This window comes from Heptranchias perlo, chromosome 20 (assembly GCF_035084215.1).
Source record: "Heptranchias perlo isolate sHepPer1 chromosome 20, sHepPer1.hap1, whole genome shotgun sequence".
Lineage (NCBI taxonomy): Eukaryota > Metazoa > Chordata > Chondrichthyes > Hexanchiformes > Hexanchidae > Heptranchias > Heptranchias perlo.
This window is the reverse complement of record NC_090344.1, coordinates 8,677,537-8,704,699: the sequence shown is the minus strand read 5'-3', so window position 1 is coordinate 8,704,699 and position 27,163 is coordinate 8,677,537. Positions and strand designations below refer to the sequence as shown.

Sequence of the window (27,163 nt, the reverse complement as noted above, 5' to 3'; positions counted from 1 at the left end):
TCCGCAAACGGCAGTTGATGCGAACTCAATTGTTAATTGTAAAACTGAAATTGATAGATTTTTGTTAACCAAAGGCATTAAGGGACATGGGGCTAAGGCGATAATATGCAGTTCGGTTCTATATCAACCAGGATCTCACTGAATTGCGCATAAGGCTCGAGGGGCGAAATAGTATACTTTTGTTCTTCAGCTCCTCATTGTTACAGAATGATCCTGCATTGTATCGGGAATCGAACCAAGGTCTCCAGCGTAACAAGTAAGAATTCGACCCCAAGCACCATCAATGCGCGTGTTTGTAACAGCAGCATGTGTCCATTTGGGATCCGATCTGAATGAACATGCCGTTTACAGCTGCGGTGGCCGAGTGTTTAAAGCGTTGGACTCAAAATTCAATTGAGGTTTTCCTGCCCAGGTTTGAATTCTGCTCGCAGAGCTACTGTTTAAAGATCACTTCAGTGTTGAAATAGATTAATTGGAGTTAATTGACCGCATTTATCTCTTTCCCAGAATGAGAGATTCTCCAGCGAGGCCTATGATTTTAACTTGTGTCCAACCTTCTCTTGCAAGATTTCAAGACCCAAGAAGGAATCTCTCCCAATCTGTAACATAAATTCTGCTAGTTTGCAAAACCTGACATTTATACTCTTTATTTTCTTTGCATGCATCTCTCCATCTCTCCATGTCTCCGTCTCTTGTCTCTCTGTATTGTCCACAATGGACTTCTCAGGCTTCCTTGAACGGCGATGGCTGATCTAACCTGCAACAATAGCAGAGAAGGGTAAAGAAAAAAAAGACTGAGGAAGTAGGAAAAGGAAGGGTGCAACCCAGCTGATAAATTCGTAGCTAATGTTTCCACATTCGTGGCTCTTCGTTCTCATAGTGAATGAAAGCAGCAATTTGAGTAAAGTGTACTTATGGTGGAGTGTAAACTATGACGATGCCGAGACAGACGACAATGTCGTTTCAGAGTAATTCATTCTGTAAAGTGTTACTTGATAATACAAGTCGTACATTCAAAACTAATTTGATAAAGAGAGACGAATATTGTTGATCTGAAATAATTACTTTAGAACCTGATATTGCTCTACATCGTATATCGTACAAGAAAGCGAGTTTGGATGGCCATGGTGTTCTGAAAGGATGGTGGATCGGCTGCGTAGCAGCGAAATTTTACAGTGACTGCACGGCTCTGTTACCAGTTGGACTTTGGATCTGATTCTCGCTCAGGGAGTTTCACTGGTACAAATCCCGGTATGAGCCCCCTTGCGTCCCCATTTTTCGTCAAAAACCACCAATTGGCTTCTCACATCTTTGAAGCAAGTGCAGAAGGCAGGTTTGACTTATCTCCAGCCGAGCATGTTTGAACACCAGAGGACAGAATGCAGAGGGTATGTCCACGAAAGACACGTAGACGAAATGAAGATAATCTTTCAAGAAGTTGTACAGATTGAAGCCGGCACATGAATTTATCCCAATTCAGGCGATTTCATGGGTACAGATACAAAAGGTAAAGGAAGCTGCATTGGCCTGGAACCAAACCCCTGGTTTCCCGTCTACACTGAACCACCAATCCACACACGGCTGCAGGCTACACGTGTAGCGTTGGATACAAGTCTGGAACATGCAGTCTGGCAGAGTTCCTGTGATGAGCCTGCGCAGTCTACAGCCGCGTGCTATCTGTGGGTGACCAAACGAGTGGGTCAAGCATGGTCTTGAAATTCACTGAGATTCGAAATCACTTCACACCGCCACTGTAAAATGGTCAAATAAATAAGAGCTGTAGTTACCAGGCAGCGTTTACTTTTTTCAGAAATAAAGTTATTATCCAGCCCTATGTACACGTCTAAGATTTCACGACATTCGACGAATTTCCTTGAAGCTGCAGCTTAAATTCTGCTCAATCACAGAATTGGAGATTTATACGATTTTTCTTTGCATGTATCTCTCTATCTCTGTCTGCGTTTCTTCACTTTCGGTGTTGCTCCCTAATGGACTTATCAGGCTTCCTTCAACGGCCAGGTCTGGAAACCCGGGATGGGAAAAGGCTGTCGGATCTTCGTTCAATTGTTGGATTTCGACGGGATGAGTTTTGCTATTTTCCGTCTCCGTTTCCGGAAAATATAAACCCAGATGGGATTTCCCATGCTCGGGTCCCGTCACCTTGGGGTATTGGTAATCAACCCGATCTATCACTCGGTCTTAATATCTGTATTCTCATTGCTATCAATAAAATTACAGTTATTTTCAGGACATATTTTAGAAATTAACACATAACAGACTTATTCGAAAACTAGAAGCACGTGGGATTAAAGGGCCAGTGGTAACGTGGGCAAGTAATTGGCTGAGGGATAGGAGGCAGAGATTCGTGGTGAACGGATGTTTTTCTGACTGGGGAGAAATATGCAATGAAATCCCCCAGGGGTCGGTATTAGGACTATTGCTTTTCTTGTTATATATAAATTACTTGGATGTGGGAATAGGGGGTACAATTTCGAAGTTTGCGGATGATATAAAAGTTAGCAACGGAGTAAGTAATGAGCAAGATAATAGCAGACTTCAGGAGGACACAGATAGACTTGTGAAATGGGCGGTCACGTGACAGTTTTAACGCCGATCAGTGTGAAGTGATGTACTTTTGGATGAAGAACATGGAGAGGCAGTATAATCTAAATGGAACAATTTATGGGGGGTTCCAAGTGCAGAGGGACCTGGGAGTTCATATACATAAAACAGGTTAAGTTGATAAGGCGGTTAAGAAAGCGTATGGGATATTTGGCTTTGTAAATAGGGGCATTGAACACAAAAAAAGGAAATCATACTAATCCTTACAAATCATTGTTTAGGCCTCAGCTGAAGTGTATTGTACAGATTTGGGCACCACACTTTTGGATGAAAAGACACTGAAGATGATTCAGAGCAGGTTGACCTGGATGATACCAGTGATGAGGGACTTCAGTTATTTGGAGAGATTGGAGAAGCTGGGATTATTCTCCTTACAGCAGAGATGGTTAACGGGAGACATAATAGAGATATTCAAAATAGTGAGGGGTTTTGAAAGAGCAAGTAGGGAGAAACTGTTTCCTCTGGCAAGTGGGTCGGTAACCGGAGATCACAGATTTAAAATAATTGGGAAAAGAACTAGAGGGGAATTGAGGAGAATTATTTTCACACAGAGGGTTGTTAAGATCAGGAACGCACTTCCTGAAATTGTGGTGGAAGCAGATTCCATAGGATCATTCAAAAGGCAATTGGACATAATTGAAGAGGACGAATTTGCAAGGTTATGGGAAAATCTGGGGTGTGGGTCTAATTTGGACAGGTCTTCGAAAAAGCCGACACTGGCACGACGGCCGAATGGCCTCCTTCTGTGCTGTAAGATTATATGATTCTATGATTACCTTCTGAATCATTGCAATTGAAGCTATTCATTGTTGAGCAACCAAGAAAATTATAACGTGATATTCGGCTTCTCCATTCGCTTATGAATATCGCAGATTATAATGTCCAGGCGGGGGTGGGTCTGAATGGGGGATAGAGTGTGGAGATTGGAATGGAAGCCCAGCAGAATGAACTTGGTCTCATCAGTATTAGTTATTTTTCCTACCAGTTGCCCGAAGCAGGCGGTGAAAATTCTTCACGAGAGAGGATCGTCATTTCAGTTCAGAAAGAAAAAGGGATCAAGAAAATCGGTTAAAACGCACACAGAATGATCCGGGACTTACAGCACATCCCTTTTCAACAGACACAGACACGAAATGATCAGGACCTAATCATAATTATGGTACATACGTTGACCATAAGATTTACTCTTTTTACAATGACACCAATGTACAATCTGATATTTCGCGACCTTACAATCTCAACACCTTCCTGGAAGGAACTGTTGCTGATTTCAGCAAACAATGCAAAATACTCCGTCTGCCGTTTCGAGAAGGATGGGACTTTCACGAAACCTTCTGGGTGGACTGAATGAGTGAAACAAAACTTAAAAACAATAACGACGAGGATGGGATTCGAACCCACGCGTGCAGAGCACAATGGATTAGCAATCCATCGCCTTAACCTCTCGGCCACCTCGTCACATGCAAAAATACGCGAAAGCCCCTTTATTCAAAATGAAAATACTGAAATAATAACTGTAAATGTGTATCTCCTCAGCAGGTCTTTATTCATCGAGACAGAGTTAACGTTTCAGGTCGATGACCATCACACGAGTATTCCAACTCACTCAAATGGCGCCTTGTCGATGGTTGAACGGCTTTAGGGAATTAGAAGGTGAGTCACTTGGCGCAGAATATCCAGCCTCTGACCTGCACTTGCAGCCACAGTATTTATGCGGCTGGTCCAGTTAAGTTTCCGGTTAATGTTAACGACAGTTATGTTGATGGTGGGGGATTCGGCGATGTTAATACCGAATCCCCACAGAAGAGATTTACTGTAAAGATTCCAGGGATGAGGGGCATAAGTTTCATGAATAGGTTGGAGAAGCTGGGGTTGTTCTGCTTGGAACAGAGACGGTTCCGAGGAGATTTGATGGAGGTATTCAAAATCATGAAGGATCCAGACAGAGTAGATAGAGAGAAACTGTTCCTATTGTCGGAAGGTTCAAGGACCAGAGAACATCGATTTAATGTGTGTTGCAAAAGAACCAAAGGTGACATGAGGAAAAACTTTTCCACACAGCGAGTGTTTAGGATCTGGAATACACCGCCCGAGAGGGTGGTGGAGGCAGATTCAATCATGGTCTTCAATAAGGAACTGGATAAGTATTTGAAACGAAAGAAAATACAGGGCTACACGGATAGGGTGGGGGAGTGGGTCTGTCTGGATTGAACTTGCAGACAGCCGGCACGGACTCGATGTGCCGAATTGCATCTTTTGGTGCTGTGACCTTTCTCTGATTCTATTCTATTTGTGGGAGGCGATGCGAAGCGACCGGAGCGTGACGTAAATCGACCTGCTCATGTACATTCCCTGATAATAAATCCTAGTGTGATGCAAAGAAGAAATTCATAATTATGGTGCATATCTTTTATATTATACTGACTATAAGAGGTACTCGGTTCACCAGGGCGCCATTGTGCACATTGGTTGATACTTCACCGAGATCACACCTCACAGTCCCAACACCTCCGTCTAAGAAACAGTTGGTGGCAATCCAGACTTTGCTGAATTGTGCAAAAAGGTGCAAACCAGCAATGCGGAAAAACACTTCTTATCAAAGAAGGGTATTTGGTGAGGCGGCGAAAATCGAAGAGTGCACAAATTCTGGCAGAAGTGAGATTCGAACCCTCATAATTCAGAGATGGAAGCCAGCAGTTCACACAGCGCAGTTACTCACGCATATGGTGAGTCATTCAGATCTGATGATGAAGGTCATAGAGCTGAAACGTTTCCTCTGGTTCTTTCTCCACAGGCGCTGCCTGACCTGCTCAGCGTTTTCAGCATTTTCTGTTTTCATTTTTGTGATTTCACAATGGCTGTTTTCCTGAAAACACCCAATTTGACCCAAGGACGCAGCTCGCACTTTACTTTCCTCACGCGCTTAAAGTCTGCCGTTTCGGAACAAAATCTCCTCCACGCCGAGCTTTCAAAGGACCTTTCGCTCACGGCCAATCTCCTGTAATCGACACCTTTTCACCATTGCCGCTCTTTTCATTTCTCCTCATTCCTTTTCAATCGGACATTTCCACAGACCTATTAAGATCAAGCGGAACATGTCCGACTTTCCTGCACCGCCCAGATTGCTAAAGTGCAGCTTTCAGCCGTCATTCGCAGCTATGTCGCGCCGTCCGTCTCTCCCGCACATCAACTGCTCGGGGAAAAGCGCCAACGACCATGGAAACAAAACCATGTTAACATCCCCCGTGTCACAAGATACCCCATGGAAATTTCACGGAAAAGTATGCGCTGTCCTTCCGAATGCCAGCCCTGCTTTCTTAGAGCTTGTCTCTGGAGCAGATCGAAATGTATCGATTGGTTTCAAGGCACAAATGAACATTGATGCGAACGGGACATGTGCCCCCGAGAAACAGCGGTCGATGGAGAGCAAACGTAAAGGCGTAAGAATGTGAAAGTGAATGTTAGATTCGGCAAGGCCGCAGGAAAGTCTCAATGAAATAGACCATGATTGTGGAAGGAAGGAAAAGCTGGAAGAAGCGGCGGGTCTGAATTTTGGATCATCCAGCAGAGACACATGAGAGAACAAAAACAGGATAAAGACAAAGGTGCTGGGGCAGAAAGACAAAGAACGAAATAAGAGGAATGAAAAGAGAGTGAAAGAAAGAATGGGAGAGAGGGAGGTGAAAAAAAGAAAGAGAGAAAGAAAGATAGAAGGGAGAGAGAAAAGCAAGCGTACAATACTCACCCCGCAAACGGGCGCTGCTCCCAATCGGCTACACTTCGCCCCACAGACCCTCATCCCATTCATACCGTCCTACAATATACTGTCAATGCTGTGCAGTGAAACAGAGAGTTTAAAGGCATAAAGACACACACGTCATCCTACAATGCACTTTCAATACCTGTGCAGAGAGACAGAGAGTTTAAAGATACAGAGATACTTACATACTATCCTACAGTACACATTAAACATCCGTGCAGTGAGTCAGAGAGTTTACAGGTACAGAGACACTCACAGCGTCCCACAATACACTTTAAATCATGTGCAGTGAGACAGAGCTTTTAAAGATATAGAGAAATTCACCTTTTTTTTTCTAAAGTGGCACATCCCAGAAGCAAGAGAGAGCGTGGGTCAGTCTCCCTCTCCTGATGGAGCTGAGGCTTGTCAGTCAAGAGTCCCCTCCTCCCTGTATTGGCCGTGGAGGAAGTGCAGAGTAGATTTAATAGAATACCTTCAGCCTGACCGAGGTTAGGCTGACTGGCCTATAATTACTTTATCTATTCTTTTCTCCCTTTTTATACAACAGTACAACTTTAGCAGCCCTCCAATCCTTCGGCATATCACCTGTGACCAGGGAGGATTGGAAAATGATGGTCAGAGCCTCCGTTATTTCCTTCCTTGCTTCTGTTAACAGCCTGGGATATATTTCATCGGTGTCTGGAGATTCAGGTGGAGTGATCTGGTGACTTCATTTTCCTCTTTGCAAAGATTTTCACCGCAGGTCAAGATGACAAGTCAAGGTCCAAATTAGGACTACTTCCGGGTTTGAACCTCAAATCGTGAATTGCACCCTGACCCCAACGAGCCCAGAAACAAGAACGTGTCTTTAAGTTAACCCGTTGCAGACACATTCTATGAGAGGTCTGACTGTACAATGAAAGGGCGTTTTAGAAGAGTCAATCTGATGTCAGTTTCCCCCTCAAACCTGAACAAATACCAATTCCAAAGTGCCATTTTGTCGCTTAATTCCACAAATTAGGTAAAAATAATTAGTGACACAAGGTACTGCTGGGAGTTGAACCCAGGCTCTTCTGTTCACAAGACAGATGCTTTAACCAACTAAGCCACGGCGCCCATTCATGATAACTCAGCCCCAGCTCCTCTCATTAATATCTATCAGCGATACGTCACTTTTTGGGGTTCAGACCGTTTCATCTTTGTCTGTTCAGCTTGTTCGTTCACCTGTTCATCCCGATGCTGCCTGCATATCTCGTTGTGTCCATCTTTGTGTGTCCATCAATGCGTTGATATACGGATGATTATGTGTACTTATGTTTGTTACATTAAGTAAATTACCGGTTTGGACAATTCTCTCTCTGAAAGTGAAGAAATATTGAGACGAACTTTACAGCAAAGTATTGTTTATTTTGGTGCTGAAAATTAAAAACCGGAAGAGGCCCAAACAGGGAAAAGGAGAAAAAACTGTTAGGGAAATGAGGACAACAGTCAAGATTTTTACCAGTATATTAAGTGAAAGAATGGAGGCTTAGAGTAATGTGAGACGCTGAAAGACAGATGGTGGTGATATTGTAATTGAAAATCATGAAATGTAGAGTTGCTAAATATTTACTTTGCTTCGTTCTTCACAGAAATAAATGAGGCTGACATATCAGAGATATGTGGAAAACTGTAAATAAATCAAGGGGATTCAGTATAAGTAAAATAATGGCAATGGAGAAAATAATTAGATGAAAGATAGACAAATCTCCAGGACCTGATGGTGACCATCCCAGGGGACTGAGAGGACCAGGTGAGGAAATTGTACATGCTTTAGTCATGATCGTTCAAACTCTCTTGGTTCAGGAATTGTTCCTTTGATGGAAACAATTTCAATGTCACTCCATTATTTGGGATGGGTAGCAGAGATGATGTTGGAAATTATAGACCCATTAGTCTGACATCCGTTGTGGGGAAGTTGCCAGTTTCCGTTATTAGGGAAAGAAAGATTGAGCACTTGGATCAACATGAATTGATCAGAGAGAGCCAGCATGGATATTTTGTAAGTCAAGTCTAACAAAACTAGTTGAACTTTATGAAGATGTAACTAACATGGTAGTTAATGGAGTGTCCATGGTTGTTATATGATATTGACTTCCAGAGGTATTCGATAAGGTACCATATAAGAGACTGTTAACCACAATGACAGTGCGTAGAATTTAAGGCAACTTAATGAAATGGGTAGGGAGTTGGATAGAAGATGGGAGACAGAGACCCGGCATATAAATGACGTAGACCAAGGAATAGAGAGCCGTATATCCACGTGTGTCGCTGACACCAAGATAGGTGTCACAGTGAGTCATGTAGATGGAAGCATAAAGTTGCCAAGGGAAATTGATAAATTAAGTGAGTTGGCAAAACTGTGGCAGATGGAGTAACATAGAATTACATAGAATGTACATCACGGAAACAGGCAATTCGGCCCAGCTAGACAATGCCGGTGTTTATGCTGCAAACAAGCCTCCGCCATCCCCATTTAATCTAGCCCGATGAGCAAACCATTATATTCCTTTCTCCTCCATTTCTTTTTCTAGCTTCGCTGTAAACGAATCCATGCTATTCGCCTAAACTACTCCTTGTGGGAGCGAATTGCACATTCTAACTTCTCTCTGGGTAAATGTGAATACCTGATATTCATTGCCTCAATGATTTGGAATCCCCACCTCCACAAATGCAAACACCTTATCTACGTCTAACCTATCAAACCATTGGATAATCTTAAAGTCCTATATCAGGTCACCCCTTAGCCTTCTCTTTTCTATGCAGAAGAGCCCCAGTCTGTTCAAACTTTCAATATGGAGAAGTGTGAGTTCATCTACTTTGGACTGAAGCAAGATAGATCAGAGTATTTTCTAAATGGTGAGAAGCTAGGAACTGTGGAGGAGCAGAGAGATTTAGAGGTCCAAGTACAGAAATCGCTAAATCCAGTGGAATGGTAGAAAAATTGATTTAAATGTCTCATGGGATGTTTGCCTTTATCTCAAGGAAGCTGGTACTCAAAGGGGGAAAGTATGTTACAGATAGAAATCCCTGCTGAGACCCCATTTAAAGTACTGCATTCAGCTCTGGGCACCACACATCAGGAAGGAAATATTGGCCTTGGAGTGGTGCAGCGCCGAATGACCAGAATGATACCGGGGCTAAAATGGTTAAATTATGAAGACAGGTTATGCGGACGTCGGTCCTCATTTTTCTCTTAAGGATCCGGCCCCATCCGTTTACTGTTGACGGGAGCGCGTCTGATACTAAGTCAGTCAGAATCGGATGCAAATCACATCACGGGCACAGCGGGTCTGGGACTGGCGACTGGTTTTACATTGAGTCTTTTTTATGGGATAGGCTGTACATTGTTTGTATAATAATAATACGTTTGATACAATGCAGGTTTTTTCAGTTATTTCCCATTTCCACTCTCACCAGTTTTATACAGTAACAGGTAACAATGTTTAAGGGATGTGATGTACAGTGTTGGTGGAATCAATGTAATTTAACTTGATATATTGTAGAATCTCTTGTCTATCCCAGGCTCTTACCTCAGGCTTAGATCCTCACCTAGTTTAAAACCAGTCACTCACTGATATAAATAAACCAGTAACAACCCCGAAACCTCAGCGGGTATATTTGTTCCGATACTAAGTGACGGTCCCAATTTCCACTGAAATTCTCGATCAGCAAATACCAGAGGCTGTTTTGGGTTTGACAAACTGTGAAACAGATTGTTTTAAAAGCCGGAAAGAGGGAAAAACTGGTGGTTGATATTAAGTGTTTTACATTAACGCTTTCTGTTTCAGATTTACAATTTATCTTTGTGTTTGACTGACAGGAGCAGCTATAACGGAGCCCAGTGACTGGGTAACGAGCTGCACTGAATCATTGTCCTGTGTTACAGACCGGCTCGTTAGACCTGTTCATTTCGTCTCATCTCATTGTCAGCAAACAGGAAATTACTGAAGTTAAGGCTGGTGAATAACAGCTCGAAATATCAATCCTCTCCACCATTGGGGACAGAGTCTTCCGAAAAACAGGGATTTTCACTCGTGCAAATTTCATCCACATTTTCTGCTCTTCATTTCCCTGATTTGTTTGATGCGGCTTTCCCTTCAATTCACGACCTACAGGAAAAACCCGATTTTATCGTCGATTTTCGGGTCAAGAGGTATGGTGAGATTTCAAATAATTGAAATCGACCCTTATCAAACCGAATATCGTCACCTACACGTTTGACAAATGCAAAGCGGCTTCACTCACGGTTTTGCTGCACAACTCGTTCAAAGATACTGTCGGTAATTGGAGAGTCTTTCAAGTCATGACCCGAACATAACAGTTCGCATTGCCGTTTTCCGCAAGACGCTTCAGATTCATGTGGAATGATTTCGGTCTGGCGTTTAAATCCGTTCCCTCTTCGCAAATCCCCCATTGAACCTGTATCCTTTAATATTTTTGATAACCGATAAAAAATCGGTTTGCCCTGCACTGTACATTACTTTTTAAATATTACAGATAAGCAGGGCACTTGAGCTGTCACAGCTGTGACTTTGACTTTTCTCCCTCTCCTCTCGATCTCCCCGGTAACTGTCACGAACCACAATCTTCTGTCACACTTCTCCATCAGAAAGTTCCGAGCCTCGGTTTTCAAATGAAATAACGCCCATCTCTTCAATCAACGACAGCCCAGAGAGAGTTTCTCAGTTTCATTTCACACTTTATCCAAATCCTCTTTAAAGTACCATCAAAAATTGTCCGCAAGTTAATAATAATATAAATAAAAGTTCTTATCTTCTGGGGTTTTGTTTCAGATTCCACGACTTTCAACGGTCACTGCGGATATTTATAGAAGCGCATCTTGATTGGAAGCTTCTTGGAGAAATCGGAGAAAGATCACGAAGCGATAATTGAGAGACGGAAAATGAAGCTGTTTGACGGGAGCACTGATATAACCGAGAGTGCGCTGCTCTTGTAGCGCAAGCGCTCAGCGTGCTGTACTTTTATGAGCTCCAAAAATGCCCAGGTTGTGAGTTTGAACCTCACCGAAAACAATCGAACATTTTGACCGGAGTTCAAGGTGCACTCTGTTATGTTCCATAACGCATCGACTTCTTATTGTTCCAAAGCGGGCACTTGGGTTCCTCTGTCCGACCGTCTTGCAATAGTAGGTGTGAATTTACTTGTTTATAGGGGGAGAGGGGGCTATTAGCGGCAGCTGATATGGCAAAGGGGCCGGCACGAGATCTTTCAATCTAAAGAACCAAACTCATAATTCTTCTTTTCGTTAAGCCGATATTCATCGGTTGGAAGTTTCGTGTGGGGAAAATTTGGAAGGGAAATCTGCTGCCTGGTTTCACTGTGTAACGGGAGAAATTATTCAGCTGACAGACGTTAATACGCTGAAAGGTCGAGATGCCTTTTCCAGCTCCCGTGTGGGACAAGTTCAGCTTTTGAGCCGCTGGCTAAAGTGCTATTTTGATTGGTGCTAACGAATGACAAGACATTTGGCACAAACAAGAAGAATTGTAAACTCACGAGTTCACTGTCCATGTTTCTTACATCATGTTCAACAGGAACAAGGATTCTCCTCAACACGTTACTGAGAATTTTATAAAAGGGATCTTCACCTGAGTTCGATTCTACGAAGGATAATTCAGAGTCCTACCATAAATCTGTATAACGGATCTTTTTTTGATATTGTGGCTGGGTCGCTCAGTCGGTAGACTATCAGACTTCTGTAAACAGCTAGTGATTTGCGTATGCAGAGTTCAAATCCTTGTTCAGATAATAAACTTTGAAACAGCTGGCAAGTTCTGTGTTTGCAGTGAAGCAAGAACACTCCTGGACAGATGATGCCTGCGATGTGTTGTCAAAGCTTCGGTGGTGTATTGTTTCCCAGGGATGGGCAGTAATGCGCTTTCTGAGGCGGCATTTGCTGCTTTCCGCCAGCAACCTGTGATTGGATGGGAGCGGGGCCGGATATGGCGGTCTGAATGTCGTTGCTGTCGTGGCCTCACACAATCCGGGAGCTGGGGAACATCGTACTTCGAAAAACTGATGTGTTTGTTTCCGCGGCTGCAATGCTGTTTCTAACTGTATTTATTAACCGAAGCGGCTCTTCAGGGTCCTTTAATGATCTCTCACAAATCAACTAAAACCAGTCGCAACGAATAGCTTTGAGAGGGGCTTTCTGCACAGTCAGGGCAGGAAACTTGAGTGAGGGAGAGACATTGTCGGTATCTGTGTAATGTTTGAGTGTGTGGAGAACTGGACAGATAAAGGAAAATATACCGGTTCTGTATTTTATTCATGTTTCACCACAGTGTGAATTCTTGCGTTTTTACATATTTATTGATTTTTAGTGGATTACGTTTAGAAAATATTTTCGCCTGGTTTCGAACCGGGGACCTTTCGCGTGTGAGGCAAACGTGATAGCCACTACACTACGGAAACTCTGCTATGCATGTAGCTATAGGAAATGTTCGGAAGATAGTTGCCGTCTACAAATGTTCTCAGTGCTGGGAGACGGGGCCGGTTCCCCTTCAGAGAATTAAATTTTCCACAATAGTTCGCTGTATTCATTTCGCAAAACTCATTAAACTCAGTAAAAAGACGAACAGTTGTTCAAATCGTCATCAATCAACCAATAACTTTCTGTTTCAGACTGACGGAAATCCAACATGTTTTTCATTCATTCATTCACCAGGCTGAATATGGAAAGTTCAGAGGGGAAGTGAAAAAGGAAATGAGGGGCAAAGAGAGAGTGTGAGAATAAACTGGCGGCCAACATAAACTGGCATGTAAACATTAAACGGGCAGTAGGAGCCGTACTCTGATAAGGGACCATAAAGGAGAGCGATTCATGGAGGCAGAGGGGATGGCCGAGATACTATATGAATACTTTGTATACGTCCTTACGAAGGAAGAAGATGCTGCCAGAGTCTCAGTAAAGGTAAATACAGTTGAGATAGTGAATGGGCTAAACATTGATAAAGAAGAGGTACTCGGAAGGCTAGATGTACTTAAAGTAGATAAGTCACCCGGTCCGGATGCGATGCATCGTAGGCTGCTGGGGGAAGGAAGGGTGGAAATAGCAGGAGGGACTGGCCATAATCGTCCAAACATCCACAGATACGGGGGTGGTGCCAGAGGACTGGAGAATTACAAATGTTACATCCTTTTTCAAAAAAGGGTGTAATGATAAAGCCATCATCTACAGGCCTGTCAGTTTAACCTCAATGGTGGGGAAACTTTTAGAAATGACAATCCGGGACAGAAATAACAGTCACTTGGACGACTGTGGATTGATTAGGGAAAGTCGGCATGGGTTTGTTGAAGGCAAATCGTGTTTAACTAATATGATAGAGTTTTTTGTTGAGTTAACAGAGAGGGAAGATAAAGGCAACTCAGTTGATACGGTGCATATGGACTTTCAAAAGGTGTTTGATAAAGTGCCGCACGGTAGGCTTATCAGTAAGATTGAGGTCCATGGATTAAAGGGGGCAGTAGAAACATGGATGCAGAATTGGCTAAGGGACAGGAAGCAGAGAGTAGTGGTGATTGGTTGTTTTTTTGGACTGGAGGGAGGTATACAATGGTGTTCACCAGAGGTCAATGCTGGGACAACTGCTTTTCTTGATTTATATTAATGACTTGGACTTGGGTGTACAGGGCACAATTTCAAAATTTGCAGATGACACAAAACTTGGAAGGGTAGTAAACAGTGTGAAGGATGGTGACAGACTTCAAGAAGTTATAGATTGGCCGGTGGCATGGGCGGACACGTGGCAAATGAAATTTAACGCAAAAAAATGCGAAATGGTACATTTCGGTCGGAAGAAGCAGGAGAGGCAATATAAACTAGAGGGCACAACTCCAAAATGGGTACAGGCCCAGAGAGATCTGGTGGTTTATGTGCACAAATCGTTGAAGGCTTCAGAGCAGGTTGAGAAAGCGGTTGAAAAGGTATACGGGATCCTGGACTTCATAAATAGAGGCATCGAGTAAAAAAGTAAGGAAGTCATGATGAACATTTATAAAACACTGTTTCGGCCACAACAGGACTATTGTGTCCGGTTCTCTGCACCGCAGTTCAGGAAAGATGTTAAGGCCTTACAGAGGGTGCACGATAGATTTACTAGAAGGATTGCAGGGATGAGGGACTTTAGTTACTTAGACAGACTGGAGAAGCTGGGGTTGTTGTCGATGGAACAGAGAAGGTTGCGGGGAGATTTGATAGAGGTATTCAAAATCATGTTGGGTCTAGACAGAGTAGATAGAGAGAAACTGTTCCCAGAGGTAGAAGGGTCGAGAACCAGAGGACATAGATTTCAGGTGATTGGCAAACAGATCCAAAGGTGACATGAGGAAAAACTTTTCTAAACAACGAATGGTTAGAATCTGGAATGCACTGCCCGAGGGGGTGGTGAAGGCAGATTCAAAGGGAACTGGATAAGTGCTTGAAAGGAAAAAATTGCAGGGCGACGGGGAAAGGGCGGGAGAGTGGGACGAGCTGGATTACTATTGCATGGAGCCGAATGGCCTCCTTCCGTGCAGTCAACTTTCTACGATTTCTATGGGATGTGAACGTCGCTGGGAAGTTGGTGTTGAGCCACCTCCTTGAACCTCTGAAGTCCGTGTGGTGAAGGTTTTCCCACAGTGCTGTTAGGTAGGGAGTTCCAGGATTTTGACCCAGCGACGATGAAGGAACGGCGATGTATTTCCAAGACAGGATGGTGTGTGACTTGGAGGGGAACATGCAGGTAGTGTTGTTCCCATGTGCCAGATGCCCTGTCCTTCGAGGTGGTAGAGGTCGCGAGTTTGGGTGGTGCTGTTGAAGCAGCCTTGGCGAATTGCTGAATTGCATCCTGTGGATTGGACACACTGCAGCCACGGTGCGCTGGTAGTTGAGGGGGTGAATATTTGGGGTGGTGGATTGGGTGCCAATCAAGCGGGCTGCTTCATCCTGGATGGTATCGAGCTTCTTGATTGATGCTGGAGCTGCACACATCCACGCAAGTGAAGGGTATTCCATCATTCTCCTCACTAGTACCTTGTAGATGGTAGAAAGGCTTTGGGCAGTCAGGAGGTGAGTCACTCGCCGCAGAATACACAGCCTCTGACCTGCTCTTGTAGCCACAGTATTTATGTGGCTGGTCCAGTTAAGTTTCTGGTCAATGGTGATCCCCAGGCTGTTGACATTGGGGAATTCGGCGATGGTAATGCCGTTGAATGTCAAGGGGAGGTGGTTAGACTCTCTCTTGTTCGAGTTGGTCTTTGCCTGGCACTTAAATGTTACTTGCCACTTATCAGCCCAAGGATGAATGTTGTCCAGGTTTTGCTGCACGTGGGCATGGAATGCTTCATTATTTGAGGGATTGCCAATGGAACTGAACACTATGCAATGATCAGTGGACATAACCATTTCTGACCTTATGATGGAGGGAAGTTTATTGATAAAGCAGCTGAAGATGGTTGGGCCTTGGACACTGCCCTGAGGAACTCCTGCAGTGATGTCTTGGGGCGGAGATGTTTCGCCTCCAACAACCACCACCATTTTCCTTGGTGCCAGGTAAGATTCCAACCACTAGAGAGTTTTCCCCCTGATTCCCGTTGACTTTAAATTTCCGAGGGCTCACGAAGACACATCGGTCAAAGGGTGCCTTGATGGCAAGGACAGTTACTCTCACCTCACCTCTGGAATTTAGCTCTTTTGTTCAGGTTTGGACCAAGGCTGTAATGAGGTCTGGAACCGAGTGGTCCTGGCTGAACACAAACTGAGCAACGGTGAGCAGGTTATTGGTGAGTAAGTGTCGCTTGATAGCACTGTCGACGACGCCTTCCATCACTTTGCTGATGATTGAGATTAGACTGATGGGGCGGTAATTGGCCGGATTGGATTTGTGCAGCCTTTTGTGAACATGACATACCTGAGCAATGTTCCACTTTGTTGGCTTTCCACCTTGGTTACCAAGTGACAGTCTAAACTTTAATGAGTTTTTTGTGTTTTGCCTGTGTTGAATTGTCATCCGTTCTCAGTTCACAGGCAGTATTTTAGGGCTTGGTTAAAAATGCTCCGTGCTTATGACACAAGGGGCCCGATGTTAGCACCCGCTACCGGGTGCGTTCTCGGCGGGGGGGCCCAGAAAATCCCGAAATCCCGGAGAGGGACCGGATCGCGCCTCGAACCCGCCCACGTCCGGGTTCCGCGCTGACGTGCGGGGGTGCGTGCGCAGCCCCCGCTGGTGGGAATCCCGCAGGCAATTAAAGCCAGCGGGATGCCACTTGAGTGTATTTACTTTGGTTGTTCAGGTCATTAACTGACCTGATTAAGGCACTGTGTGTGATTTTGGATAAACATGGGACCGTTTCACACACTGGGGGAAACAGTCCCAGTTGAAATGGACGTGTTGCAGCCGTCAGCCTGTGGCAGCTGCAAAGGTCCATTTGACAGGTGGGGTGGGGGGAGACCCTCAGCCATTGCAGGAGGCCGCTCTGTCACTTGGGACAAAGTTTGGCCTCCACCACCCTCCTCCTGATGGTCGAAGTCACCAACCTGCACACTTACCCCGGGGTCCGGAGACATGTACCTACATTGCGGACCCCCTCAGATGTACATCTTGCGGATGGGGGCCGCCGTAGCTGCAGTCATGACCTCCTCGGAGGGCGAACGGCCTCACCAGCCTCGCCATCCACGCCGTCAACCTCTGACAAGTGGAGCTCCACAACAGAGTGCTGTGGCACATCCACCTGCACAGCAGGAGGGAGGGCTACCGCAGAGAGAGATGCGTCGCAGAGGGCACTACCCTCGCCACAGGTTCCACAGACCCAGGCTCAGCCTCCTGGACCTCTCTGAGCAGCAGTGCGCACGGAGGCTCAGAGTCACTCGACATGTAGCCGTGGACATCTGCAGCCTCTTTCATGCCGAGCTGCTCCTGGCTGGCCCGTGCACCATCTTCCTACCTGTCGCTGTCAAAGTCACCACTGCCCTCCCGAACATCTGCTCCACAGCCTTCCAGGCTGCAACCGGGGACATCCCCGATGTCTCTCAGTCGTCTGCGCAGAAGAACCCTGCAAATACACCTACACCCACTCTGCAGTGACACACTGGGTGGCATCAGTCGTGGGTCCTCATAGGGATACCCAGGAGCGGGCATTATTGCACAAACCGGACAGGATTCGCGAAGACATGGCAGTAGTGGTGCCAATATAATGTGTGATGTGAGTTGTTCTTTAATTCAATAGAAGTAAGAACCATGACAATTCCTCAAACACCCTTGTGCATCCCCTTCATGCTCACGACACGTTTGCCTTACGCTGCCGACTGCACATATGTGATGCATGCCCTGTGGCTGCAGCACAGGTGGTGGCAGGTTGAGTGAGGCTGGCCGTGAGAGAGATGCACGAGAGGGTGAGTATGGGATAGAGCCATGAGATTGTATGAGGATTAGGTTGCGTGGTAGTGGCGGGGTGAGTACTCGCGAGGTGAGTAGGTGGAGGTAAGTTGAGGATGACGTTTGAGTGGGTATGAGGGGTCATGTGACAGAGTAGTGTTGGCAGTGCCGAAGGAGATGTGGGGTGGGGGCAGTGTTGTGGCAGGCGTAGTGTTGGGGAAAGACTACGTGTTCTCACTGTTGCTGACCTACTGAGGTCATTGGAGCGCCTCCTGCACTGTATGCAGGTGGGCGATATGTTGGTGGCGCAGGTGACCCCCTCTGCCACCTCGAGCCAGGCCTTCTTGGTGGCAGAGGTGGGCCGCTTCCTCCCGCCCGCCGGGGGGAAGATCTCTGTCCTCCCCATCCTCCTCACCCCATCTAATGATACCTGGGGTGAGGCATCATTAAACTGGGAGCAGCCTTCCCCCTGGGCTGCTCCATGATGTAATTTTTGCTGTTTGTGGCAGCATCTGTCAGTGGAGGACTGCCCCTTTAAATAGAGCGCCTCCAGCTGACAGATCTTACTGCGCATGCGCAGCCCGCCCAACGCGCAGATCAGCATCGGGGAACCCGGAGGAGCAGGTCAGTGGATCCAATTAGTGTGTTGCCTGTTACGATCGCGCGGGCAACCCACTAATTTCACCGCGCCCGCTGGCCGCCCCGCCGAGTACCCGCACCCCTGGTAAAATCGGGCCCATTTTATTTACTTCACGTGTGTTGCGCCTTGGAAACTTCCGCACTCTGTCCTCTGGAGCTCAAGCATTCTCTGGACAGAATTCAATTCGACCAACAGCAAAACCGAAAAGATGTCGGAAGCTAATTGGTGACTTTTCACTAAAAGCAGTGAAACAGCATGGATCGTGCGGGATTTGAAGCTGAGATCTTGCGTATAGCGCCTAGCATAACCTTCATAAGCGAGAATAATATCCCGAAACCAACGAACCGCTGATACTAAAAACGTGCAGCCAATTTAAAGGTGTGCTGCCTCCCACAGCCGATCTGCCATTCTTTCAGACCTCTTCTGTCCATTCAATCTCGTTTTATATTCCGGTACCCAGCAAGATCAAGTTGTGCATTAACTACTTCCAGTCACCAATATTAGTCTCCCTTTACCAAATTGGTTTCGACTGTACGACTTGAATTATGAAGTAAGACGTTTCAGAATTAGTTGCTCTTAAACTACATTGCTTGGGAGGAGACTGAGAGATGTAGAGAAACAGCAGAACAGTGGAGTGAATGTCCACAGATCCCAGAAGGTAGCAGAACAGCGAGATAAGGTGGTTAAGAAGCCATCAAGTATAAACTCCTTTATTAGCCGAGGCATAGAATATAGGAGCAGGGAGGTTATGGTAGAAATTTATAAAACAATAGTTAGGCCACAGCAAGAATACTGCGTACAGGTGTGGTCACCACATTACAGGAAAGATGTGATTGCACGAGAAAGGGTACAAAGGAGATTTACGACAATGTTGCCAAACTGGAGAATTTTAGCTATGAGATTAGATTGGATAGGCTGGGGTTGTTTGCTTTGGAACTGAGGAGGCTGTTGGGAGATTTAATTGAGGTGTATACAATAATGACGAGCCGAGATAGAGTGAATAGTAAGGACCTATTTCCCTTAACAGAGAGGTCAATAATCAGGATACATGGATCTAAGGTAATTAGTGGAAGGATTAGAGGGGAGCGAAAGAATTTTTTTCCACCCAGAGGGGGTTGGGTGTCGGAAAATCACTGCCTGAAAGGGTGGGAGAGGCGGAAACCCTCATCGCATTGAAAAATAAAAACTTCAATCTGCACGTGAAGATCCGTAACCTACAAGATCAGGGACCAAACGCTGGAAAGGGGTTTGAGGCTCGGTACCGATTTTTCGGCCGGCACAGGCACGATGTGCAGAATGGCTTCCTTCTGTGGTGTAACTTTCGAGGATTCTATGATATGAATGCCGTCTGCCTCGGCATCGTGATAATATGCACTCTCCCATAAGTATACTTTAATCAAATTGGTGCTTTGTTTCACTGTGAGAGCGAAGAGACATAAGTGTGTTGACATTGGCTGCTGCAACTGGGTTGCACCTTTACTTTTGCTACCGTCTCAGTACTTTTCATTACCTTCTCTCCTGGTGTTGCAGTTTCGTTCAGCCTTCGCCGTTCAGGAAGCCTGAGAAGTCTATCAGGGGACACACAGAGAGGCAAGAGACAGAGACAGGGAAAGATAGAGGGATGCATGCAAGGAAAATAAAGAGTATAAATGTCAGGTTTTTCAATCTAGCAGAATTCAAGTTACAGATTGGGAGATATTGCTTCTCGGTCTTGAAATCTTGGAAGATAAGATTGCACGCCCAATTAAAAGCACCGGCCACGTTGAAGTATCTCTCATGATGGGAGAGAGGTAAATGTGGTCAATTAATTCCACTTAATGTATTTGAGCATTGAAGAGATCTTTAAACCGCAGCACTGCGAACAGAATTGAAACCTCGGCAGGAAAACCCCATTGCAGTTTTGAGACCACCGCTTGAACCAATCGTTCATCGGAGCTGTGAACGGCATGTTCGTTCAGACAGGATTCCATAGAGAAACATGCAGCTGTTGTATAAGCCAGCATTGGTGGTTCAGGGGTAGAATTCTCGCTTGCCACGCGGGAGACCTGGGTTCGATTCCCGGCCAATGTACGATCATTTTGCATCCTGCACTAAGGAGGAACTTCGGAAGAGGAGTCTGGTGTTTGGTCCTTCCATCCTGTTCCGCAACTGAATGAGATCATGGCTGAGTTGTGACCAAACTCTCTGTGCCCGCCTGAGCCCCAGATCTCGAAATACCTTTGGTCAGCAAAAATCTCTCAATCACGGGTTTGAAATTAACAATTGAGCTCGCGTCAACTGCCGTTTGTTGAAGAGACTGCCACAATTCTACCTCCCTTTGCTTGTGGACAGTTGTCCCAAATTCACTTCTGAAAGTCTGACTCCAATTTTTAGGCTATGCCCCCAAGTCCGAGACAGCCCAACGAGCGGAAATAGTTTCTATATAAATAACTCATCAGTTCCTCTTAATATCTTGATAATTTCGATCACATCAGCCCTTAATCTACTATATTGCAGGGAATACAACCATAGTTTGTGTAATCTCTCCTAGCAATTTAACGCTTCGTGTCCAGTTATCATTCTAGTAAATCTACACTGCACTCCCTCCAAGGACAGTATATCCTTTCAAAGGAGCGGTGCCCAGAACTAAACACAGTACTCCAGGTGTGGTCCAACCAGAGCTTTGTGTAGCTCTAGAATAATGTCTATTCCCTTGTATTCTCGTCCTCTAAATATGTAGGCCACCATTCCATTAGCCTTTTTGATAATTTCCTGTACCTGCCCATGACATGTTAATGATCTATGTACATGGACACCTAAGTTCTTTTGGAACTCCGCAGTTTCGAATTTTTCACCTTTTGTAAGGTATTCTAACCTATTTTTGTGAGGTCCAAAGTGGATGACCTCACACTTGCCAAAATTGAAATCCATTCCCCACGGTTTTGGCCATTCATTTATTATATTAATGTATCTCTGGAATGTTATGCTTTTATCTACACTGCTCACAACGCTGCCCATTTTGGGGCCATCGGCAAACTTCGATATGTCGTTCTCTAACCCGTCATCTAATATCAATGAGACCGCCTGAACTGGGGGAAATTCACATTCAGCATCAATCTCTTCATCATCTTGAGACATTTTATTTACTTTACATGTGTTGCGTCTTGGGAACTCCATCACTCTGTCCTCTGGAGCTCAAACATGCTCTGCATGTAATTCAATCCTACCAACAGCAATACTGAGAAGATGTCAGAAGACAATTGGTGTCATTTCACTCAAAGTAGTGGGACAGCAAGGCTCATCGGGGATTTGAACCCGAAACTTCTTGGATATTAATCAACAAAAGCCCCAAAGCGAGAATCATGCATCTGGATCAACCAAGCGCTGTTGCTTGCTTCGTGCAGCCAGTGTAAAGTTTCGCTGTCTCACAAAGCAGATCAGCCATCCTTTCAGAACTTTTCTATCCATCCAATCTCGTTTTCTATTCCGGTATGCAGTAATATCAAGTTGTACACTAACTATTTAGTGTCACCAATATTCGTTTCCCTTTAAGAAATTGGTTTCATCTGTCCGACTTGTATTATCAAGTAAGACGTTTCAGAATTGGTTGCTTTGAAACTACATTGCTTTGGAGGATACTGAGAGGTGTTGATGAAAAGAGGGACCTTGGAGTGCATGTCCACAGATCCCTGAAGGTAAGAGGACAGGTAGTTAAGGTGGTTAAAAAGGCATACAAGATACTTTCCTTTATTAGCCGAGGCATAGAATGTAAGAGCAGAGAGGTTATGGTAGAAATTTATGAAACTACAGTTAGGCCACAGCAAGAATACTGCATACAGTTGTGGTCACCACATTACAGGAAAGATGTGATTGCACTAGAGATGGTACAGAGGAGATTTACGACACTGTTGACAGAACATGAGAATTTTAGCTATGAGATTGGATTGGATAGGCTCGGGTTGTTTGCTTTGGAACTGAGGAGGCTGTTGGGAGATTTAATTGAGGTGTATATAATTAAGAAGGGCCTAGATAGAGTGGATAGTAAGAACCTATTTACCTTAGCACGGATGTCAATAATCAGGTTACATAGATCTAGGATAATTGGTAGAAGGATTAGAGGGGAGCGGTAGATTTTTTTTCCACCCAGCAGGTGGTGGGGGTCTGGAAATCACTGCCTGAAAGGGTGGGAGAGGCAGAAACCCTCATCGCATTGAAAAATAAAAACTTCAATATGCACGTCAAGACCCGTAACCAACTGGATTAGGGACCAAACGCTGGAAATTGGGATGAGGCTTGGTACAGCTTTTTCGGCCGGCACTGGCACGATGTACAGAATGGCTTCCTTCTATCGTCTAACTTTCTAGGATTCTATGTTATGATTGCCGTCTGTCTCGACATCGTGATAACATACACTCTACCATAAGTATACTTCAATCAAATTGGTGCTTTGTTTCACTGTGAGAGCGAAGAGACTGAAGTGTGTAGACAATAGCTGCAGCAGCTGGGTTGCACCTTTACTTTTCCAACCGTCTCAGTGCCTTTTTTTACACTTCTCTGCTGGTGTAGCAGGTGAGATGAGCCTTCGCCGTTCAAGGAAGTCTGAGAAGTCTATCAGGGGTCACACAGAGAGACAAGAGACAGAGACAGGGAAAGATGGAGAGATGCATGCAAATAAAATAAAGAGTATAAATGTCAGGTTTTGCAAACTAGCAGAATTTAAGTTAGAGATTTGGAAAGATTCCTTCTCGGGTCTTGAAATCTTAGAAGAGAAGACTGGACGACCGTTTAAAAGCACCGGCCACTTTTGAAGTGTCTCTCATGCTGAGAGAGAGGTAAACGCGGTCAATTAATTCAATTTAATGTATTTGAGCATTGAAGAGATCTTTAAGCCGAAGCACTGCGAGCCGAATTCAAACCGAGGCAGGGAAACCCCATTGGAGTTTTGAGACAACAGCTTTGACCACTCGGCCATCGCAGCTGCAAAACGGCATGTTCGTTCAGACAGGATTCCATTTAGAAACATGCAAGCACTACACAAGCCAGCATTGGTGCTTCAGGGGTAGAATTCTTGACTACCACGCGGGACACCCGGGTTCGATTCCCAGCCAATGCACGATCATTTTGCATTCGGCACCAAGGAGGAACTTCGGAACAGGAGTTTGGTGTTTGGTCCTTCCAGCCTGTTCCGCAACTCAATGAGATCATGGCTGAGTTGTGACCGAACTCCCTGAACCCGCCTTAGTCCCATATCTCTAAATACCTTTGGTTAACAAAAATCTCTCAATCACGAGTTTGAAATTAACAATTTAGCTCGCATCAACTGCCGTTTGTGGAAGAGACTTCTACCTCCCTTTGCTTGTCGAAGTGTGTCATAACTTCACTCCTGAAAGTCCTGACTCTAATGTTTAGGCAATGCCCCCAAGTCCTAGAGACCTCAACCAGCGGAAATAGTTTCTTTGCAACTACCCCATCAGTTCCTCTTAATACCTTGATAATTTCGATCACATCAGCCTTTAATCGACTAAATTGCAGGGAATAGAACCATAGTTTGTGTAATCTCTCCTAGCAATTTAACGCTTAGAGTCCAGGTATCATTCTGGTAAATCTACACTGCACTCCGTCCAAGGACAGTATATCCTTCCTAAGGTGCGGTGTCCAGAACTGAACAGAGTACTCCAGGTTTGGTCCAACCAGAGCTTTGTGTAGCTCTAGAATAACGTCTATTCCCTTTTATTCTAGTCCTCTAAATATATAGGCCACCATTCCATTAGCCTTTTTGATTATTTCCTGTACCTGTCCTTGACATGTTATTGATCTATGTACATGGAAACTTAAGTTCCTTTGGAACTCCACAGTTTCGAATTTTTCACCTTTTGTAAAGTATTCTGATCTATCTTTGTGAAGTCCAAAGTGGATGACCTCACACTTGCCAAAATTGAAATCCATTTGCCACGGTTTTGGCCATTCATTTATTATATTAATGTTTCTCTGGAATGTTATGCGTTCATCTACACTGCTTACAACGCTCCCCATTTTGGGGCCATCGGCAAACTTCGATATGTCGTTCTTTATCCCGTCATCTAATATCAATGAGACCGCCTGACCTGGGGGAAATTCACATTCAGCATCAATCTCTTCATCATCTTGAGACATTTTATTTACTTTACATGTGTTGCGCCCTGAGAACTTCAGCACTCTGTCCTCTGGTGCTCAAACATGCTCTGCATGTAATTCAATCCTACCAACAGCAATACTGAAAAGATGTCAGAAGCCAATTGCTGTCTTTTCACTCAAATTAGTGGGACATCAAGGCTCATCGGGCATTTGAACGTTGAACTTTCGGATATTAATCAACTGAAGCCCCTCAGCGAGAATCATGCATCTGGATCAACCAAGAGCTGTTACTTGCTTCGTGCAGCCAGTGTAAAGTTTCGCTGTCTTCCAAAGCTGGGGGTGCGACTGCACACCGACCTCTACCACCTAGAAGGACAAGAGCAGCAGGCACATGGGAACAACACCACCTGCACGTTCCCCTCCAAGTCACACACCATCCCGACTTGGAAATATACCGCCGTTCCTTCATCATCGCTGGGTCAAAATCCTGGAACTCCCTTCCGAACAGCACAGTGGGAGAACCGTCACCACACAGACTGCAGCGGTTCAAGAAGGCGGCTCACCACCACCTTCTCAAGGGCAATTAGGGATGGGCAATAAATGCCGGCCTCGCCAGCGGCGCCCACATCCCATGAACGAATATAAATAAAACTCCGCCATGCTCTATGCCAGTGTGATCCGATAGAAATTGCTGACAAGCTGCAGGTGTGGCTTTGGCGATACCCTTTGAGCCACATGAAGGGATTTAAGTAGAAAACATTTTACACACACACAATATACAGTGAGATGTACTTCATATGTTTATACCTCATAACACACATCTCCCACCATTCAGTACCCGAGGAAGTAAATTCCTCACAACGATCAAAACACTCGCACACTCTGCTTTCCATCTTACCATTTCATCAACAACACAAGAAAGGGTTAAAGTTCACATGCATACGTCATGCAAATTTTAGTGTTGAGATCACAGGCACAAAGTCTGTGCCCATTACTCATGTTTTTATTTAATAATCGCAATTGCAGTTAACGACTTCTGGATTCCCATTTAGCCAGATGAGGCTATTGTCTATGGTATTGGCCAATACTGCTCAATGCCACAGTGGATTGATTCCACGGGCCGTGTTCTGCTGACCCCCAACAATACACATTCTAACAAAAAATAAAAACAAACCTGCCGGGGACGGATGTCGGGTTGGTTTTCTGGAAGGAACAAATCAACTGAGCAGAAAAATCACCTCCAGCCGAGGGCACAAAAATAGTTTTGTAATTGTAAAGGACTGAACGTCAGAAGTGCGATTCAAACCCACACCTCCAAAGGGAAACTACTACCTGAACGCAGTGCCTTAAACCATTCAGTCATCCTGACTCCAAAAGCTTTAGTTTAATGACCCTGATTTTCTCAGGAGGGCCTGATTACCGTTTCACTCTCTCTGGTTCTTGGTAAATCCTGCTGGAAGACCAAGTGACCAGAATGCAATCTCCCCGGATTTTCCTGTGCCCGTGCTCCTGTGTATGTGGAGGTTTGGTCGGGCCGTGGTATTCATTTTCCCAGGGAGAGGCAGCAAAACTCGGTCTGAGACTGCATTCGCTGCTTTCCGTCGGCAGCCGGTGATTGGAGAGAGCAGGGCCGGACAATGTTGCTGTTGTCACGGCCTCACTCACTCGGGGAGCTGGGGAACAGCGGAAAACTGATGAGATTGTTGCTGCGTAAAAAATGCGGCTTCGAGCTGCTGGTATTAACGGAGGCAGCGATGCAGGATCCTTTAATGATCTTTCAAAAATAAACTGAAACCTGTCGGAATATGAAAACAATTTTACTTTAACAGTGATTCCTCCTTTTGAACCTTGTCTGTAAAGAAATATACCGATTTCCTTCAAGCCAATCTCGGTTTTTTGGATATTGTTCAGATGCCTGTTATCGACCGCAGATCAAATGGTGGAATACCAGCCACGCTCAGCTAGCAATGTTTACGGTACATTTTCTTGCTGATAAGAGACACATTCGAAACTTGGAAATGTGAGGCAATGAATGTTAAGGTAAAAGTTACCCAGTCGTCACCAGGTGGGTTTGAATCACCATTTTTTCAGTTAAATAGCCGAAAGCACTATCCATTTGCGCCACAGAGAGATCACATTGTAGATCCTGAATCGGTAATTCACCGAGCTAAAGCTTCAGCTTGCAGCGATCAATATGACAGCTGTCTTAATATCAGTTTACTTTTCCATCATAAAGGGTATGCAGCTTGTGCTGTCTTATTTCTGAAAATCAAACTCCCCTTGCCCCTAAATGCCTGTATGTTGGAAGACTCAGTCCCCCAGTAGTAGAGAGGATTGATTTTTCCAGCTGTGATTCACCATTCTCGATTTCCGTAATATTCAAATTTGCAGAAAATGAGAGGAGTTGAAATGAGCAGGTCCAACGAGCAGGTCTGTGACACTACAGGGTGTCTACAAAGTGGTATCTTCCACTTACAGTGAAGCGGACGGCGGTTTTCACTGTTAAACCATTAAATGTGACATTAAGAAAAAATGTAACCGAGAAAGACTTGATTTCAGCGCGGTGACACTGGGTCAGAGTAAATTTCAGTTAATGCGATTGCCGAGTGGCGAGAGGGTGGATTTAGAACTCGTGTCCGGCTGCACTACGAG

At 44.9% G+C, this 27,163-nt stretch overlaps 3 non-coding genes across 3 annotated transcripts; 1 reads left to right on the top strand and 2 right to left on the bottom strand.

Annotated features, from left to right (window-relative positions):
* Positions 1-3,998: 3,998 nt before the first annotated feature.
* Positions 3,999-4,080, bottom strand: trnas-gcu (transfer RNA serine (anticodon GCU)). Its single transcript has one exon. It is a non-coding gene; the product is annotated as a tRNA-Ser (tRNA).
* Positions 4,081-7,403: 3,323 nt separating this feature from the next.
* Positions 7,404-7,477, bottom strand: trnat-ugu (transfer RNA threonine (anticodon UGU)). Its single transcript has one exon. It is a non-coding gene; the product is annotated as a tRNA-Thr (tRNA).
* A 12,940-nt stretch (positions 7,478-20,417) lies between these two features.
* Positions 20,418-20,488, top strand: trnag-gcc (transfer RNA glycine (anticodon GCC)). The gene has a single exon. It is a non-coding gene; the product is annotated as a tRNA-Gly (tRNA).
* The last annotated feature ends 6,675 nt before the right edge of the window (positions 20,489-27,163 follow it).